The sequence below is a fragment of the Gracilinanus agilis genome, chromosome 6 (assembly GCF_016433145.1).
Source record: "Gracilinanus agilis isolate LMUSP501 chromosome 6, AgileGrace, whole genome shotgun sequence".
In the NCBI taxonomy this organism is placed as follows: Eukaryota; Metazoa; Chordata; class Mammalia; order Didelphimorphia; family Didelphidae; genus Gracilinanus; species Gracilinanus agilis.
Window position 1 is genome coordinate 271,030,078 of NC_058135.1, and position 15,545 is coordinate 271,045,622.

The window sequence follows — 15,545 nt, forward strand, 5'->3', positions numbered from 1 at the left end:
AACCCTTGTACTTCGGTGTATTGTCTCATAGGTGGAAGATTGGTAAGGGTGGGCAATGGGGGTCAAGTGACTTGCCCAGGGTCACACAGCTGGGAAGTGGCTGGGGCCGGGTTTGAACGTAGGACCTCCCATCTCTAGGCCTGGCTCTCCATCCACTGAGCTGCCCAGCTGCCCCCCTACACTGATAGTCTTTTAAGAGTCAGAGGATACTGAATTTAGTACCTGGGTAAGCAAGAATGATTAGTTAAAATAGGACACTAGCAGATGGCAGGTTCTCCTACAACGGGACACCAGATGGGCTTTTCCCTGGCTCGGCCCCTGATCTGCCATGGGCTGCTTGAATTTTGTGCTACTTACCTTTGGTTTAAAAATTGCTGATTACGACTCCGAGAGAGTAGGGGAGAGAGGGTGGTCTTTGGAGTCAGGAAACTGAGTTCAAGAGATACCTCTGACATACCCAGGAAAATCATCTAGGCAAATCTCTAAGCCTATAGGGTTCAGGTGAATGAATAATAATAATAATAGTAGTAATAATAATAATACAGGAGGCCCTGGGTTCAAATCTAGCCTCAAACACTTCCTAGTTGGGTGACCCTGGACAAGTCACTTAACTCCCATTGTTTAGCCCTTACAGCTAGCTCTTCTGCCTTGGAACCAATATATAGTATTGATTCCAAGAGGGAAGGTAAAGGCTTACAAAATATAGAATAATAATAATAATAATAGCTAATGATACTGTGTTCTAAGCCCTTTCCAATCACTATTTCATTTGATCCCCACATCAATCCCAGGAGATAGGTGCCGTAGGTATCTTATATTACAACAGAGAAGAAGTCTGGGGTTAGAGGGCAAGTGACTTGTCCAGGGTCACACAGTGGGCAGCAGAGGTGGTATTCGAACACAGGGCCTGCCTCCACCTCCTCTGGGCCCATCATTGTCTCCTCCTGGGCACTCACAGCCATGTCCTTTCCCCCACTGCCGTCTCTCTTTGGCACCAACCCCTTTGGGTTCTTTGGAGTTTCTTGTGCAGGGGAAGGCCTGAGCCTTCAGTCACAACCGGTCGGCGTGGGCAGGAGTCTGGCCTCGGCCCTTGTGCCTCCTCTGCGCCTCAGTGTCCTCATCTGTCAAATGAGGGGGTCTCTGACTAGAGCCCTTCCCTCCGTCCATGCCAGGCTCCCTCAACAGCACGAGCCAATGGGCCTGACCCCAGAAGCAGGTCACGCTCGGGGCTTCTTGGCTCTGCCCTGTCTGGGCTGGGGGGCAGCGGGCAGAGCCCAGACTGGGGCCGTCGGGCGGGCGGCGAGGCCCATGATTTCCCACCCACCCCCACCCCCACAGGACCCCACATCAAAGCTGCCTTCCTGGGTGTGGCCTCCAGATAAAGGGGAAGATTAAAGAAGGGGCTGGAAGCTGGGCTCCCTGCTCCTCGCCCAGGACACTGACCACAGGAGCCTCGGCCGCCCAGCCTGCTCTCTGCAAAGTGCTCTCCCCACAGGCCCCTCTGGGAAGGGAAGGGAGGCAGAAAGATGGAGCCAAGGGGCCGGCCCTCTAGGTGGGGAGGGGACTGAGGAGATGGGGGGGTTGGGATTGGGGTCCTGGGGTGGGGGGGAGGATAATGAGGGGTCCCAGGCCTCTAGATGGGGGCAGAGAGTCTCTAGAATAGAAGTGGGGGGCCTCGGAACCTCAGCTTAGTCTGGATCTTGGCTAGGACACCCCGAATCCTTGAGGGCACCCCCACACCCAGACAGACTCCCTTTCTGAATGTCTTAACCCTTTCCTGACTAGCCTGTCAGCAGCCACGGTGGGTGGAGCCCGAGGCAGCCCTTCATTCTTGGAGCCTGGCCCTGGCCACTTCATTGGGGTTTGGTCCCTGGAGCAAAGGAGCCTGTAATGAGGCTCTCCTGGCCCCCAGGGCCCTCCCCCACGCCCCTACCCCAGGGACGGTCTGTAATTAGTGCTCTGGGGCGAGGCTGGAGAGGCTCAGACAATGTCATTTGAACTGGGATGAGACATGCCTCAATTGCTAGTCTGTGCTTTTAATTTTTTCCCCCTGGTGCCGTTGCATATACAAAAACCAGAGAGGGTTTAACCCTTTCCTGCTGGGCCCAACAGCCTGCTCCTTTGGTCTGGTCCCTTTGCAAGGCATCCACGAAGCGATAAGCAAGGATTAGGCACCTACTGTGTGCGGGGCACTGGGCATCGGCTCGGAGACCTGCATTCCAACCCCCCTGCCCCATGCCTGGGACGCAGAGACGTTCTCGGCTTCTGGGATCCATCAGTCAATCCGTGTCCGTGTGTAGAGATGATATTGTACATGCAGACCTGGATATATTTTGTGTATATAAAGATCTTTCTATCTATCACAGAGATGCTGGATGCTCTGGCAGGTCAGCGGCTGGACAGAGATTCTGAAGCAGCTCTTGGTGCCCCCATTAGATTATAAACTCCTCGAGGGGGGCTTATCTTTTGCCATTTGGGGACATCTCCAGCCCTTTAGTACAGTGGCCTGGTATGCAGGAGGCACTTAATAAATGCTTGTCGAAGGGCAGCCAGGTGGCAAAGTGGCTAGAGAGCCAGACCGAGAGGCTTAAACACCATTGCTTAGTCCTTACCGCTCTTCGGCCTTGGAATCTAAGATGTGCAAAGTAAGGGTTTAGAAAAAGAAAAGAAAAGAATTAATACTGTGTATTGGTTCCAAGGCTGAAGAGAGGTAAGAGCTAGACAACTGGGGTCAAGTGACTGGCCCAGGGTCACCCAGCTAAGATGTGTCCGAGGCCAGATTTGACCCCAGATCCTCCCTTCCTCCAGGCTTGGCTCTCCATCTAGCCATCCGGTCAATAAATATTTATTAAACCCTACTAGGACCCCAACACTGTCCTAGGCACTGGGAATGCCAGTACAAACAAATGTGTTCCTTGAAATGGCCACTACTTGCAAGAAGCTAACATCTAAATAAACAACAAGGGGGCAGCTGGGTAGCTCAGTGGATTGAGAGCCAGGCCTAGAGATGGGAGATCCTGGGTTCAAATCTGGCCTCAGACACTTCCCAGCTGTGTGACCCTGGGCAAGTCACTTAACCCCCATTCCCTACTCTTACCACTCTTCTGCCTTGGAGCCAATACACAGTATTGACTCCAAGACAGAAGGTGAGGGTTTAAGAGAAATAAATGAACAAACAAACAAACAACAAAAAATGGGGTTGGGGGGGATTCCAGCTCCTTCCACTCACAACCTGGGCGACCCACGAAGGTTAAAGATCCTCGAGGGCAGAGCTGTGCCTCTTGGACTGCGTCTCTGTGCCTGGGCCCCATCATTGAAGAAATGATCATGGATTTACGGAAGGACCGAGAGTCCTGGGCTCCAAGCTCGCCGCCTCCATGCCTGGGAGATTCTGAACAGAAATCCCTTAGTTTTTCCCAGGATTCCCTTGACTCTCTCCTACCCCTTCACGTTATTGTTTTATGACTTCTGTAGCTCCTCCCTCTCTCTCTCTCTCTCTCTCTCTCTCTCTCTCTCTCTCCTCTTCTCTTCTCTTCTCTTCTCTTGTCTGTCTGTCTGTCTCTCTCTTTCATTCTCTCTCTCTCTTCTCTTCTCTTCTCTTCTCTTGTCTCTCTCTCTCATTCTCTCTCTCTCTTTCTCTCTCTTCTCTTCTCTTCTCTTGTCTTGTCTGTCTCTCTCTCTCTCTCTTTCTCTCTCTCTCTTTCTCTCTCTCTCTTTCTCTCTCTCTTATTCTCTCTCTCTCTCTTTCTCTCTCTTCTCTCCTCTTCTCTTCTCTTCTCTCCTCTTCTCTTCTCTTCTCTTCTCTTGTCTGTCTGTCTGTCTGTCTGTCTGTCTCTCTCTCTTTCTCTCTCTCTCTCATCCTCTTCTCTTCTCTTCTCTTCTCTTGTCTGTCTGTCTGTCTGTCTGTCTCTCTCTCTCTTTCTCTCTCTCTCTCATTCTCTCTCTCTTTCTCTCTCTCTCTTATTCTCTCTCTCTCTTTCTCTCTCTTCTCTTCTCTTCTCTTCTCTTCTCTTCTCTTCTCTTCTCTTCTCTTCTCTTCTCTTGTCTGTCTGTTTGTCTCTCTCTCTCTCTCTCTCTCCTTCACGAGGGCGGCTGAAGTTAGTTTCGCACCTTTTCACTCTAGTTTTTTATGTTCGTTTATTATTAATAAAACTTGATAAAATATAACATTCGTTCTTATGTGATCGTTTTCATCTCCACCCAGCCTTGCGACATCTGTTTCCTCTCCCTCAGACTCGGCGTTCTTGTCTGTAAAATGAAGAGCTTCCGACTCAAAGGCCTCCACGCTTCTTTCTGGATTTACCCTAGGATGCTCCTCCGGAGCTGGGCCCTTTGCCAGCCGCTCGTGGGCCGGGGAGAGTCCGGCCTGGCCTCTGGCCTCCCGGGAGCTCGTTGTAATTCAGCTGGGAAGGGAAGGCGCACACACGGAAGAAGAGCTTGGATGGAGCTCGGCTCTACAGCGTATAATCAAGTGTTAAGTGTGTGGTGCAGACTCTTAAGTGCCCGGAAGAGAGGGATCAGCGGGGGGTCAGAGTGGTCAAGGGAGGCTTCCTGGAGGAGCGAGGCTCCGAAAGATGGCTGGACTTTGAAGAGGCTGAGAAAAGGGGGGAAGGCGGGTGCAGATTGGGGGAAAACAAGGAGCAAGCAGACAGATGGGAAAGAATGGAGATCTGGGACCCAATTCCATTCCACTCGTAATGGGGGTTTCCAGCAGGTCCCCCAGGTTCTTCCACATGGGTGAGAGCATCTTAGGTGGCCCAGGCCTAGGCCAACCCCCCATTCCACATTCCACAACCCTTTATTTAGCATCTCCTAAGCGCCTGGCCCTGGGAGGATCCTCCCACATTCCGGAGGGTCTTCCATCTCCAGGACGGAGGGGTTCTCTCCAGCGAGGCAGATTGCGCCCCGTCCACGCCAGGCTCTCTGGTGCCTGTCCTCCCACAAGCTCACCACAAGGGATCCACCCCACGTGCTTGGGGCCTTGGCTGCCTCCTCTTGACATAGCGAGGACACCGGCAGGGATCCGGGGCTTCCCCTCCGCTGTCACCCCTCCGTCTCTCTAAGGAGCTGCCCGTCTTTTTTCCAGCCACATATTTCTCGGACATGGCTTCGGTCACACCGCTCCGGCTGCCCTCGAGAAGCTTGCCCCCTTCTCCTGGGGGTGGACACCCAGCATTCGCACCCATCCCATGCAGCACGGGGGCACGGGCTCTGGGACTCGGGGTACAACCCCCAGAAGTGATATAACTTTATTTAGTTAATTATTTCTATTATGAATGAAACCGAAGTTGGAGAAAGCCACGTTGGGCGAGGCGGGACTTGGGCAAGTTACTTCATCTCTGCCAGCGTTAGTCTGTTCATCTGTAAAAGGAGGCTCGGCTTGATGACCGTCAAGGCCTTTCTAGCTCAAAATCTGGAAATCCTATGAAAGGAGGGTGGAAGTTAGGGAAGGCTTCCTGGGGGAGGTGGCACCTGGGTTGAAACTTGAAAGAAGACAGATTTTTGAAATGAGAAGGGAGTGTATGCCCAGTGGAGGCAAAAACAGGAGGCAGAAAGGGGAGAATTCGAGTCCTGCGGCCTGAGTTCTCAGTCTCTGATCTCGTGATCCTATAAAAGGAGCCAGATAGGTGAAAGGGAGGTAGGTGAGAGCCAGGTAGATGGGATCTAGATAGATGGGAGCCAGGTGAGTGGGAGCCAGGGAGGCAGGGTCCAGAAAGGTCCTGGGTCCAGATCTTGGCTCTGTCACTTCTCTCTCTCTGGGTCTCGGTCCCTTCCTCTGGATGATCTCCAATGTGTCTCCCAAAGCTAAATTCTCTGAGCTACGATCCTAGCGGAGTCCTCCCTTTCCTATCCTCCTTCCTCCCTCGGGATAGGGAGTTTTCCCCGTCTCCTTCCCAGCCAACAGGCGTCCTCCAGGATGTCTTCCTCCAGGATGTCTTCCTCCAGGCATCCCCCGGGCCCCTCAGGGTCCTCGGTCCCAGCTGGGTCCAAGGGCCCTGCTTCTTCCTCCTCCACCACAATAAACCTCCGGGAATCCTGTTCCTGCGGCTTCCCCTTCATTCTCGGCATAGCAGGCCGCAGCTCCCTCCAACCACCACATGCTTGGACGTCAGCCACGAATGGCGCAGAGAAGGATTAATATTCCAGGCTGTCTCCCCCCAGCCCTGCTGCCTATTGAAGCAAGATGGGAAGCGGAGCTCAGAACACATTCCCTGACATGGCCACGAGCACGGAGGCAGGCACGGCCCAGGAGGCCACCCCACTGGCTCCTTTCAGGAGGGCCCTTAGCGGGGAGGTCTCGGGGCTTCCATTTCACCTAGACCCACTGGACGCACGCCCGTGGGCCCTCTCCTGGCCAGCACACCTGTGGGAAGGCCAAGGAGATGGTGCCTACGAGGGCGGGGAGAGCCCAGAGACAGAGAGCTTCAGGGAGAAGAGGGGGACCCCCGAGCAGCCCAGCAGAGCATGGCGGGAGCCAAGAGGCAGCCATGGGAGCAGGTGAGTCTGGCTGCAGGGAAAGCTGGAGTAAGCTGAGCCCAAAGAAAGCCACGGCTAAGAGAGAGCAGGAAGCCACGGGTGGAGTTCCCAGGCCCGACTGAGGGCCAAGAGGAGGGGCCTGGATCCCAGAAATTCAGGGAAGGAGAAACTGTAATAATTACCCAGAAAACGAGCCCAGAGTGGGGCAGCCCGAGGAGGGAAGTGATTTCCTAACCCTCAAGGGACCCGGGACTTCAGAGAATTTGGAGAGGAAAAATTCAACCCCTCCAGTCCTTTTCTTAAGACAGAAAGTTGTTCTCTGGGCCTGCGGGGTCGGGGAGCACAGATTTCAGTCTTCTGATCAGTTTACCCCAACTTTCTTTTAGAACCTGTTCACCCATGACGCCCCCGGGCCACACTCCGCCTACTGGTCTTCTAGATGGGGATAATAAAAAGACTTTTGGGGGTCCCAGGGCATGAGTTCAGGGTCACACGACTAGGAAGTGTCTGAAGCTGGATTTGAACTCAAGTCTTCCTGGCTCCAGACTTACCTCTCTACCCACTGAGCCACCTGACTTCCTACCAACTTCTCAGTTCCCTCAACATCTCTTTAAAAATCATTAGAAGGGGGGCAGCTGGGTAGCTCAGTGGAGTGAGAGTCAGGCCTAGAGACAGGAGGTCCTGGGTTCAGACCCGGCCTCAGACACTCCCCAGCTGTGTGACCCTGGGCAAGTCACTTGACCCTCATTGCCCACCCTTACCAATCTTCCACCTATGAGACAATACACCGAAATACAAGGGTTTAAAAATAAATTAATTAATTAATTTAATTTAATTTAAAAAAATCATTAGTGTGACCCTGGGCAAGTCACTTGACCCCCATTGCCCACCCTTACCACTCTTCCACCTATAAGTCAATACACAGAAGTTAAGGGTTTGAAAAAAAAATCATTAGAAGGTGTTGAGCTGCTCTTGGTGGTAGCTTCTTCCCTGGAAGGTCTCTGGACCAAGGTAATCCCCAGATGACGCCCTTTTCCCCTTGTTATATACCCACGGAAGGCCCTTGCGGCAGGACCTGTTTATTTTGGTCTTCCTTTCTCCTGGCCCTCGTTCGGGGACTTGATTGGTGCTTGCCCATTGGTTCGTTGATCCGGCCCCTCTCCTCTCTGTCCTACGAGGTCTTCCAGCCCATGCTGGAAAGCTCTCCAAGCATCCTTTGGAAAGGACAGCCCCAGAGGAGGGGAGGTCCAGCCTCTAAGGTTCCGTCCAGCATCAAGACACTAGGAGGCTGAAAGGAAGGTTCATCAAATCATAGATTTAAAGGGTACAAGAGACACCTAAGGCCAGTTCATGGACCCCAGCTACACCTCCCGCTTAGATCACCTAAAGAAACTGAGAAATTAGATTGAAGTAAACAGGAGTTAAGTGACTTGCCCAGGATCATACAGCTCATAAGCAGCAAATCTAGATTGAAAGTCCAGTCCTATGAGGCCGGGGCTCCAAGCCACCTCTTGTCCTTCGGTCATGTCAGACTCTTTGCGATCCACCAATACCATCCATGGGGTTTTCTTGGCAAAGATACTGGAGTGGTTTACCATTTTCTCTTCTGGTAGATTAAGGCAAATAGAGGTTAAGAGACTTGCAGGGTCACCCAGTTAGTAAGTGTCTGAGGCTGGATTTGAATTCAGGACTTCCTGACTTCAGGTCTAGTGCTCTATCCACTGAGCCACCAAAAAAGCTACCTGGAATTCCTTAGAATACTGGGAGGCGGGCCATTCTGGGATAACTCTTCTCATTTTACAGAGGAGGTTCTCCGAGTTCAAATCCAGTGTTCTTCCCCCTGACCCGCTCTGTCGGCATAATTTTGGGGGAGGCTTTTAAAATGCCCAAAGGTCCTCCATGCCCAGGGTGGCTCGGGCTCTCCCAGTGGGCAGAATCCCTCCATTGTGCTAGCAGGCCAGAGAACAAAGGCCTGGTCTGAGCCCGGTGGCGGTGGCACAGTACCTCTAATCTCCAGGATGGGTGTGTTTTCATTTCTCAGAAGTTCCTGTTGAAATGTGCCAAAGCTTGTTTTTTTCTCTTTATGATCCAGGCAAACAAGGCTGGTTTACTTTGGGTGACCTTCTCAACGACACCCCTGCCTACTTAGGGTAAACACCAGCTCTGCCTTGCACCCGCCTCCTCCTGGGCTCTCTTCTCAACTCTCCCAGGGCCTGGGTGGTGCCAAGAGGAGAAGGCCTTAGCCCATAATCCTGGTGGCCAGCTGAAGGCCCAGGGAGGCCAGGCCTTGGTCACTGGAGCTATTGCTTGGCCCAGACCAGAGATATCCCTAGCTGGGCAGAGAGACCCCCCCAGGGAAATCAGGCACAGATTCCTTTCAGAATTTCTGGGTGAGGAACTTCCGAAACCACTGTGGTCTCGCCTTGTACCTGAACAAGAATCATAAGATCACAGCTGTTGACCACCAGGGACCACTGGCCCATTGAGTCCAAGTTCTTCATTTTTCAAATAAAGAAACTGAGGCACAATGGGATCAGATATCTTGCCCAGGATCACATAAACAGAAGATATCTGCCGTAGAATTTGAACTCAAGTCTTTCTGACCCAAAGATCAATGCTCTATCCATTATTCCTCTGGCTGTCCCTCCAGCGAGTGGTCGTCTGGCCTCTGCTTGAAGATCTCCAGAGAGGAAGAAGCCATGATCTCCCACGCTCCACCTCAAGGAATCTCTCATTGATGAGAATTAAAACCTGCCACATCTCGTCCTACATTCTGCCCTTTGGTGACAAGCCCAAGAAGACTAATCTTTTGTCTATATGACAACCCTTCGATCAATCAATCAACTAGAGATTCTAAACCATCTTCGGTGTGCCAGATACTGGCATAAACGAATGCAAAATAAACACAAGGCTATTTCCTTTGGGGGAGACTCAAGCAACTGAGAGAAATGAAGAAAGGCTTCCTGGAGGAGATGGAGCTCGAACTGAGCTTTGAGGGAACCTAGGGATTTGGGCCAGTTAAGGTAGCTCAGTGGATAGAGTGCCAGGCATGGTCGGGAAGACCCGAGTTCAAATTTGGCCTCAGACGTTTACTAGCTGCATGATCCTGGGCAAGTCACTGAACCCTGTTTGCCTCAGTTTCCTCATCTGAAAAATGAACTGGAAAAGGAAGTGGCAAACGACTTGAGTATCTCTGCCAAGAAAACCCCAAATGGGGTCAGGAAGAGTCTGGCAGGACTGAAAAATAGCTGAATAACAATAAACAACAAGAATTGGGGATTCTAAAAGGCAGAGGGGAAGGGGGAGAACTTTATAGGAATCAGGGTTGGCCCACTGTGGTCAGTAAAATGTTGTGTTGGGGGAACAGAAGAAAGCTGGGTTGGTGGGACCATGGTGCGAGGAGGGGAGTAGCATGTAATAAACCTGAAAGAACTTTGCCCCGAGCTCCCTGCCAAGCCTTCCCTTCTTCAGGATAAAAGACGTGCCCAGCCCCTTCACCCGAGGCTCATATGACATGCTGGACGGTCCTCTTGCTCCCAGAAGGTGTTCCAGCTCTCATTGTTCTCCTTAAAGCAGGATGCCCAGGTCTGAGCTCAGATGTCGTCAGGAGGCCGGAAGGGACCTTTGAGAGCCTCCAGGCCAACGCACCCATCTGACCGGGGCTGCCACCGAGACTCCGAGAGAAAAGGTCTGCCAGGGGCCACCCAGCGGCAATGCGGCAAAGCCTGGACCACAGCTAAGGTCTCCTCCATGCCAGGCCAGCAGGAGGGATGTGAGGGCCAAGCAGTCGCCCCAAGCAGGCTCAGGACGGTTTGGTCAGTCAGTCCCCCCTGCTGCCCCGGCTCCCCTGTGCCCAGATGTGGGCGCGCTCTCCTCCATCCCTGGGTGGCAGATATCTTTCTCTGTGACCTTCAGAGTCACTCCCATGGGGACAGGCAGGCAGGGAGCTTATCTCTGCTCTTCCTCTCCTGCGTCATCTGTCTGGGCAGGGATGCCAGTGTGTGCGGAGCCCTCGCCCCACAGCTGGGACGGCCAGCATCATCTTCCAGGTGTTCCTGAAAGGTTTAGGCCAAGGGTCCGGGGGCTCTCGCCAGCTCGGAATCTGCCCCCGGCGCCAGCTGGGCGCTATTGTCGGGACCCCCTTCCTTCTTCCCCTGCCCCTTCCGATACAGAGAAGGAGCGAAAGGTCCCCGCTGAACCCACAGGGGAGGAAAATAGTGAACCGAGCCCAGAACCTTGATCTGAGAGTGAAAGGGGATTCCGTGACTGCAGAAATGAATCACCAGACGCCGCTGAATTTAATTCAACCGGCATTTAGTGCCCTCCTGTGTCCCCCCGGACGATGTGAGCCAATGGGAGCGCAGAGGCAAAAAGGAAACAATTCCTGTCCTCGAGGAGCTTCCATCCAACAGAGACCCAAATAAGTAAACAGAAAGTAAATCAAACTGAATGTAAAATGATTAGAGTGTGGGGAAGCACTCAAGTCTAAGATGCCCTTCTAAGGTTGGCCGGGACCCGAGAGATCCTCCAGGCCAACCCGAAATAGAGGTCCAGAAAAGTTAGCAAATGGCCCAGCTGAGGTTTAAATCGAGCAACACAGTCCTGCTCTTCTACAGAATATCTTTGTTTCTTTCATATTTGGACCATTTTTCTTTCTCCTTCTTTTCAAGTTGAAAACCCTCTCATGTATATCAGTCAGGGTCCAGGCAAGTATATCTCTCCCAGCCCTCCTTAGATGTACTAGCTCCTTGACCTAGAACCCTCTTATATGAGGGGGGCAGCTGGGTGGCTCAGTGAATTGAGAGCCAGGCCTAGAGAAAGGAGGTCCTGAGTTCAAATCTGGCCTCAGACACTTCCTAGCTGTGTGACCCTGGGCAAGTCACTTAACCCCGGGTCTAGTCCTTCCTGCTTTTCTGCCTTGGAACCAATGTACAGGGTCAATGTGGAATCTAGAAGGTTCTAAATTCCACATCGACAACAGTATTGATTCTAAGATGGAAGATAAAGGTTTAAGAATTTTTTTTTAGTAATACAGCTATAGTGGAAGCCAGAAACAGAGAGGAGGGAATGTTGAGGGACACAGAAAACCCCAAAGTTTCAGAGGGTAGGAAGGAGTCCCCTACACTGTTCTGGCCAAAGAAGACCCTCCCAGATGACCACAGATAAAGGGATAAAGATGGCAGGCTGGTATTCCATCCTTCTGAGATCTGCATATCTCCTGATAAACAACTTCTTCAATGCCAGTCCTCAGCCCTCCCCTCCCCAAAGTTATCCACCCTTGAGCCCTTCCCAAAGTCACCCAAGTATTCGGCTCTCCCCTAAAGCCAATAAAAAGCCCCCTTTTTGTCACTTTAGGCAGGCAGACTCCCTCCGGGCCATCGATCTCCCTGATAAACCTTTTTAACTTTATTGGGGCGTCTTTGTAATTCTTTAGGTGGGAAATCCTGGCGAATCGGGGCAGCTCTCTCCATAACCCAGCACAAAAAAGAGCTCTGATGGCAGAATCACAAGACTGGAGTTCAAATCCTGCTTCTGACAGGCTACCCATGTGACATTGGGCAAGTCCCTTCGTATTTCATCTGTAAAATGTTGGAGGTTGAGTCAGATAAAGCCCTTCGAGGTCCCTTCTGCTCTCTGACATCCAGACTCCTCTTTTCCCTTGAGTTACCTCTGGATCGTCCCCAAGCTCGCAAGGGACACTACCTTTAGCCCAACACGTTGCATACAGCTGGTGCTAAATGATTCCTGCATCCACTAAGGAGGCCTCCTTGGCAGTCCAGGCCAGCATCTGCAGCTCTTAACTGGGGAGAGAATATAGAGAAATCCTTCTGCTAAATTCCAAAGATATTCAGAATGACGCATCTACGGGGCATTTTTTATAAGTTTATTTTTTTTTTAAACCCTTAACTTCTGTGTATTGGCTCCTAGGTGGAAGAGTGGTAAGGGTGGGCAATGGGGGTCAAGTGACTTGCCCAGGGTCACCCAGCTGGGAACTGTCTGAGGTCAGATTTGAACCTAGGACCTCCCGTCTCTAGGCCTGACTCTCAATCCACTGAGCTACCCAGCTTCCCCCTACGGAGAGTTTTTATGGTAAAAATGTTCACTGAAAGCTCGGGCTGCGTGCTTGTGCTTTGGGAAATAAACGTTCAAGGTGGGTGTTTGAGAAGGAAACAAGAGGGACTTCTGCCCTTCAAAGAATGAAATCCTTTGGCTGGAATATCCAGGAGACCTTTCAGGAAAATCCCAGCCCTCATGGAGCCACTGAGCCAGGAAACAGAAGGGCAGGGGCTGGGGGCTGGCTCAAGGCATCCTGAGGAAGGTTTATTTATTTATTTATTTATTTATTATTTATTTATTATATTTTATTATATTATTTATCCTGGCCTGGCCGCAGACTGGACAGGTCAGCCAAAGCCTTCTCTCATCTGTCCAGTCTGCAGCCCGGCCGGCTCTCCCTGCCCTCCCCTGCTCTCACCCCCCATTCTTTGGGGCTCGCCACCTGGTTCCTCTCCCCTTCTATCTCCTTCCACATTCCCGGCTATCCTGGATTCTCCCTTCCATTCTCTCTTCCTCCTTCTCTCTCTCTCTCTTCTCCCTCCTCCTGGCCGCTCTGGCCTTCAGCAGCTGGCTCCCACCTTGCTACACGTGACTAAACGACTCCAGTTTTTGGCCAAAGGGCCCATCAGCCCTCCCTCCACCTGGGCATGCCATCCGCCGGACCTTTGCACCGGCTTGGCCACAAGGCTCCATAGCCCTCCTTTCTCACCTCAGCCTCTTAAATTCTCAATTTTCCTTCAAGATTCAACCCTGCTTCCGCTTCCCAGAGGAGCCTTCCTTCTCCCGTGTCCCCAGAGCGGCCCAGCTTCCTCTCTTCTCTTTCCCAAAGGTGTCAGCTCTATAAACATGTACATGTATGTCACACACAGTCAGGAAGACCTGAGTTCAGTTCTCAACTGCATCATGACCCAGCGAGGCAGTGAAGTCTGGAATCAGGAAAACTCCTCTTCCTGAGCTCAAATCTGGCCTCAGACACTTCCTAGCTAGGTGCCCCAGAGCGAGTCATTTACCCTGTTTGCCTCAGTTTCCTCATCTGTAAAATGAGTTAGAGAAGGAAATGGCAAACCATTCCACTCTCTTAGCTGTGTGACCCTGGCCCATCCCTTAACTCTGCCTCAGTTTCCTCATCTGTAAAATGAGCTGGAGAAGGAAATGGCAAACTGTTCCAGTATCTCTGCCAAGAAGCCCCCAAATGGGGTCAGGAAGAGTGTAAAAGGGAATTCTTAATCGAGTCAGATATAACAGAGCAATAACAAAAGTTGTGTCTATGTCTATGGGCTGATAGTTAATGGGAAGCTCACCCAAAGGGGCTTCTGAGCCATTCTAAAATAGGAGTGTAAACCTTCAGTGACCCCTCGAGCCTGGTAGTAGCAGCTGCCTTCTGGGAATCCAACCCTTCCATAAAAGTAAGAAGTGGGACAACTGGGTGACTCAGTGGATTGAGAGCCAGGTCTAGAGAGGGCACAGGTCCTGGGTTCAAATCTTACCTCAGGCACTTCCTAGTTGTGTGACCCTGGACAAGTCACTTCCCGCCCATTTCTAAGCCCTTATTGCTCTCTTCTGCCTTACAACTAGTACTAGTATTGATTCTAAATAGAAGGTAAAGGCTTAAAAAAAAAAGGAAATAGAGTAAGAAGGGGGGCTATACATATAGATGTGATGGGGACAAACAGGTAACCCCTGAGGTCTGCTGGACCATGGGTCACTTCTGGTGGGCTTTATTCTCATCTCATTAGTTACTTAAAGATAGATATATAATATATGTGCCTCACATGTCATCTGTAAAATGAGGGAGGTTGTATGTTTATGTATGTATATGTGTGTTTACATCATCAACTTTTTTTTTTAAACCCTTGTACTTCGGTGTATTGTCTCATAAGTGGAAGATTGGTAAGGGTGGGCAATGGGGGTCAAGTGACTTGCCCAGGGTCACACAGCTGTGAAGTGGTTGAAGCTGGGTTTGAACCTAGGACCTCCCGTCTCTAGGCCTGACTCTCACTCTACTGAGCTACCCAGCTGCCCTATCAACTTTTAAAAAAAAAAATCTTATGCTATGATGCCACTTCAAAACCTCCAGTATATATTGCTTTTGGGAAACTTTTGTGGTACTTAAAGCAACATAAGGTTAAGGGACTTAGCCAGGGTCACACAGCCAACACATGTCAGAGGCGGGACTTGAACTAGGATCTTCCCAAATAGAAGCCCATCCCTGGATCCACCACCTCTGGTTGCTTCTTATGTTTATTCTCACTTATGGTAATGTTGTTTGTTTTATTCCGGGTAGAATGGAAGCTCCGGAGGGGCAGGCACAATTTTTCTTGGAATCCTCAGGCCCAGCCCACATCCGGATCTGACCACATTCCAGATCCCACCGTCTCCCCTTGGGGCTCGCCCTCCTCTCCTTGTGGGGGTCCTTCTTCCCTTCCCCAGAATCGCTCCCAGAGCTCCTGCCTCTCACAGACAAGGAGTGTCTCCACAGGATTAATTTAGATGGTTTCCCATCGTGTTCACCTGGGTACAAATCAAGAATGAGAGGAAACCCTAATCCTATTTCTCTGAAACTCTGTAATCTTCCCCAATCACTTAAATGGTGCCTGTGAGTCTAATTACAGAGCGCGCCAGGGGGATGGAGCCCGCTTTCCAGCTCCCCCCAGGCCCAAGGTTCTTGTGCCCAGCCTGGGGCCCCTGGCCTGCCCAGGACACCTGCCGCAGCAGTTCCCCAGGAAGTTCAGGCATTGGGGGTCCCCCAAACCAAGTCCATTAACCCAAAGAGAGTTTTCCCACTTGGACAACTAGAATGAATCTGGGGGAAATGAGTACAAGCCCTGCCTCCCTGCTGCCCACAGAAGTGGGTTCAGGCTTAGCCTGCTGATTTTAGGCCCAACCACATTTGTCTGGGACAATGGCTTCCTTCCTTCCTTCCTTCCTTCCTTCCTTCCTTCCTTCCTTCCTTCCTTCCTTCCTTTCCTTCCTTTCTTTCTCTTCTTCTCTTTCTTTTTCTTTCTTTCTTT